The 4,517-nt window shown below is 28.8% G+C and overlaps 1 long non-coding RNA gene across 4 annotated transcripts; it reads right to left on the bottom strand.

Annotated features, from left to right (window-relative positions):
• Positions 1–1,966: 1,966 nt before the first annotated feature.
• LOC145104658 (uncharacterized) lies at positions 1,967–3,912 on the bottom strand. 4 transcript variants are annotated; one of them, XR_013707133.1, is made up of 6 exons: positions 3,234–3,912; positions 2,973–3,093; positions 2,813–2,880; positions 2,566–2,727; positions 2,206–2,296; positions 1,967–2,121 (listed from the first exon to the last, which is right to left on the bottom strand). It is a non-coding gene; the product is annotated as an uncharacterized LOC145104658 (long non-coding RNA). The 4 variants fall into 4 exon arrangements; XR_013707132.1 differs by having other exon boundaries at positions 1,967–2,296; positions 2,973–3,143; XR_013707134.1 differs by having other exon boundaries at positions 1,967–2,296; positions 2,973–3,122.
• Between the last annotated feature and the right edge of the window lie 605 nt (positions 3,913–4,517).

Genomic DNA, 4,517 nt, shown 5'->3' with positions numbered 1-4,517 from the left:
TGTTTCATTGTTGTTACAGAAAGAAAACTGAAAATACAATGCTAAAAATATGATGATTTTTGAAAATTTAATGTCAAATAGAAGTGTTTGACAGTAGAATGCATAAATAAGAAAAAAAAAATAAGTTTGATATATCAATGATTTTACAGAAAGAGAAAGGTAAAGGACATAAGTTTGAACTTAGAATGCTTTAACTAGAGGTTTTTTCGAAGTAAAATGCATAGATGAGAAAAAAAGAATGTTGATGTTACAATGATGTTACATAAAGAAAAAGGTAAAGTACAATGCTATATTTGGAAGCTTTTTAAAAGTAAAATGCATAGATGAGAAAAAGAGAGGTTTGATAATTTAACAATGTTACAAAAAGAATAAGTTAAAGTACAACGCTAAAAATGTGATGATTTTAAAAGAAAATTAATGTAAAGTGGAAAATTTTTAAAAGTAGAATGCTTTAATCGTAAGATTTTTTAAAGTAAAATACATAGATGAGAAAAAAAAAGTTTAAAGTTTCAATGATGTTAGAGAAAGAAAAGTTAAAGATAAGTGCTAAAAATGGGATGATTTTTGACAACTAAATGTAAAATGGAAGTTTCAGAAAGTAGAATGCTTTAATTCTAAGTTTTTTTAAAGTAAAACACATAGATGAGAAAAAAGAAGTTTGATGTTTTAATTATGTTACACAAAGAAAAGTTAAAGTACAATGCTAAAAATATGATGGTTTTTGAAAATTGAATGTAAAATGGAAGTTTATCAGAGTAGAATGCTTAAAATGCAAGTTTTTTTAAAGCAAAATGCATAGATGAGAAAAAAAAATGTTTGATGTGTCAATTATGTTAAAGAAAGTACAATGCTAAAAATGGGATGACTTTTGAAAAATCAACGTAAAATGGACGATTTTGAAAGTAGAATGCCTTAATTGGAAAAAATTTCAAAGTAAAATGCATAGATGAGAAAAAAAAAAGATGTTTGATGTGTCAATGATGTTACAGTAAGGAATGTTATAATATAGTCCAAAAAATGGGATGATTTTTGAAAATTGAATGTAAAATGGAAGTAATTGAATGTAAATGCTTTAATTGGAAGTTTTTTCAATGTAAAATGCATAAATGAGAAAAATAGATTTTTGTTGATTCAATGATGTTATAGAAAGAAAAAGGTAAAGTATAATGCTAAATTTGTGATGATTTTTTAAAAATTCAATTTAAAATGGAAGTTTTTGAGAGTCGAATGCTTTAACTGTAAGTTTATTCAAAGTAAAATGTGAAATGGAAGTTTTTGAAAGTGCAATGTTTTAATTGTAAGTTTTTTAGAGTAAAATGCATACATGAAAAAAAGTTAAAGTACAATCTTAAAAATAGAATGATTTTTGAAAATCGAATGTAAAATGGTACTTCTTGAAAATAAAATGCTTTAATTGAAGGTTTATTCAAAGTAAAATTAATAGATGAGAAATGAGAAGTTTGATGTTTCAAAGAAGTTGCATAAGGAAAAAGTTAAAGTGCAATGCTAAAAATGGGATGATTTATGAAAACTGAAAGTCACATAGAAGTTTTTGAAAATAGAATGCTTTAAATGTAAGTTTTTTTTCAATGTAAAATGCATACATGAGAAAAAGTTAAAGTACAATGCTAAAAATGGGATGATTTTTGAAAATTGAATATAAGATGGAAGTTTTTGAAAATAGAATGCTTTAATTGTAACTTTTTGAAAGTAGAATGCTTTAATTGTAAGTTTTTTCGCAATAAAATGCATAGATGAGAAAAAGAGATGGTTGATATTTCAATGATGTTAAATAAAGAAAAAGTTAAAGAAAAATGCAAAAAATGGGATGATTTTTGAATATCGAATGTAAAATGGATGTTTTTGAAAATAAAATGCTTTGATTGTAAGTTAGTTTCAAAGAAAATTGCATAGATGAGAAAATTCTAATCATAAAAAAATAACAGACGCAGAACACGACAAAATATAGAGTGGTTTAGTGGTGGAGCATACCTGGATCCCCCACTATAAAAGTGGAAATATACAAATGTTTAGTATCACACAATTGTATCTTACAATGTCAATGATTCAAAAAGAATGACATACCCAGCAATGAATATAAATATAATTGTTGTCAAACTCCTGTTATTTGATATGCACAAAACCTTCAATAAATATTCAAAAGCATCCCCATACAAACAACTAACTGAATGACAAGAACTACACCTTTAAAACAAGTATCATTGTTGTTTCAAACACTCTTCTGGGGCTATATTTCTTTAATACCCTTGCCTTATCCATTACCATTGGAAGCACCCTGCAAAAGTAAAGGATCAATAAGTTTTTCAGCAAACAGTTTTTAATTATCTAGTTGGCAGTTGCAATGAAAAGAGAAAAAAAAAAGCATATTCATATCTTCAACCAAAGGAACAGTATGTAGGGAAATGGAGTGGAGCAGCATGCAGCATGTTATCCACCAAAATAAAACACATCAGCAAAACAGATTGTGAAATAGCTTGAATACTCTCAAAACAATAACATCTATACACAACAAACCTGGTATATAATATATATGTGGTAATTCACCTTGATTTACATTATTTTGTTGAGAGATGAAGCAACAGCAATCAGGGTTTCCTTCAATTTTCCTAACCCTATCCTTCAAAAGAGATGAGATGTTCCAAATCCCAATAGCTTGAGAGTATAATCTGTGACTACACTACCTTCTTAACCTTCAGTAGCAGCAGCCTGAATGAAAAACAATAAAGATTTTAAATTTCTATCATGAAAGATTCAAAAAAAAAAAACTTTTTTGTATTCAATCTTTTGCTACCTTCATGAAGACATCGATATCCCGATCAGGTTTTATGTTTGCATCTCTCGACAATTCAGCCAACATCTCTGTAATTTTATTTATGTTACACAAAACTTTATAAACTTCAAAAAGAACAATGAAATAGAAAATTAGAATTAGGAAATAATCTGAAACTAACCATAACGTGAACCAACTCCTTGGCATCTTCCTGAAAAAGAATAACAGTAGCAGGACATACCCAGCAGTAAATATAAACAAAATTTCTTCTCTTCTGTCTTTTCCGTAACATGTGACAGGTCCTAGAAACACATATCACAAAACATAACTCCTACATAACCGAATCCCTGATCTAATTAAAAAAACAGGTCAAACCCAATGAAACATAAGAACTTCACACCTCAGGTAGATGTTAAATTAAAACCAACGGGTTCAAAAATACCTCAAAGATTGTGAAATTGGGAAACAGATAGTGGAATCAGACTGGCAAAAACAAACCCTCCGTCCACTATGGCCATCGCCTGTGAGAGGCGTAGATTTGGGTGAAAGCAGAGATGTCGAAGAAAAAAGTGGATGAAAATCAATCGTTATGTCTCTGCTTTGCTTCAAGATTCTGGACGTTTGATTTGCTGAGATCAAACGAAAGAATATTTCAAGTGTTCGCTTCAGAGGGGTTCGGGCGTATAAGTTGATATTTGGGGTGAGAGGATCCGGTTTCAAGAAATAGAGGCGGTAGAGGAGAAGTTAAGTGAAGCGTTGGATCAAGAAGGGAAAAGAAGAGGGAAGCAGCAGGCTATGTAATTATGAACTGCGAATGTACTATTGATCATCGGATGGAAATTATGAGAAAGGGTAATGTGGGTTTATAGAATGGATAGCTGAAGAAAAAATAGAGACCACGAGAAAGAGAAAGCTTGCCCTCCGACATCATCGTCTTCTTCCGCTGTCACCGATTTCTTGAAATCAATTTATTTTATTCTTGGAGCACCAGAGGAAAACGATTAACATCAAGAAAACAATTGTTCCGAGGAACCACTTTAGAAAAATGGATGCGAAGAGGAAGAGAAATATGAAGAGTTCAGGTACGACTGGCACTCACTTTGTAGTCAAACGAACCGTTTGTGCCCCCAACCGCTTGAAGATCATGAATTTAATTAGAATCTTACGCATTAACTAATTGCCTATTATTAATATGTTAGGATTTTTTTTATTTACCAATAATTATTTATTTTTAATTATACTTTTTTATTTTGATGAAGCATTTTACTATTATTTTGTGAGATTATTTTAAATCAATAATTTTCATTGATGAAGTAAGTATTTTCAGCATACAAATATAAATATATGATTTATGAAAACATAAATATATTAATAGTAATAAACAAATATAAGTCGTCATTTAATAAATCATATGATGGCAAATATTCTACCTAACTCATTTTATTTTACTTAAACAGATTATTTTCCAAAATATAATATAATGAAAATGAAGTTTAAGAGACACCATTTACAGTAAACATTGGATATGAAAATGATTATTACACAGATTATATACAACTTAAAGGACTATAAATATAAATATAGTTATATCATTTTGATTTCATGGTAATAGAATTTAATGAATACACCGCATTCAATAAAAAAATATAAAGTTTAGAAGACGTTCATTTAATAGTAAAATGTAGGGTATGAAAAAGATTATTACATAAATTATATACAACTTAAA

The sequence above is a fragment of the Lactuca virosa genome, chromosome 4, assembly GCF_052849685.1.
Source record: "Lactuca virosa cultivar CGN04683 chromosome 4, Lactuca_virosa_CGN04683_v6, whole genome shotgun sequence".
In the NCBI taxonomy this organism is placed as follows: domain Eukaryota; kingdom Viridiplantae; phylum Streptophyta; class Magnoliopsida; order Asterales; family Asteraceae; genus Lactuca; species Lactuca virosa.
Note: the sequence above shows the minus strand (reverse complement) of the source record. Positions and strands in the feature narration are given on the sequence as shown.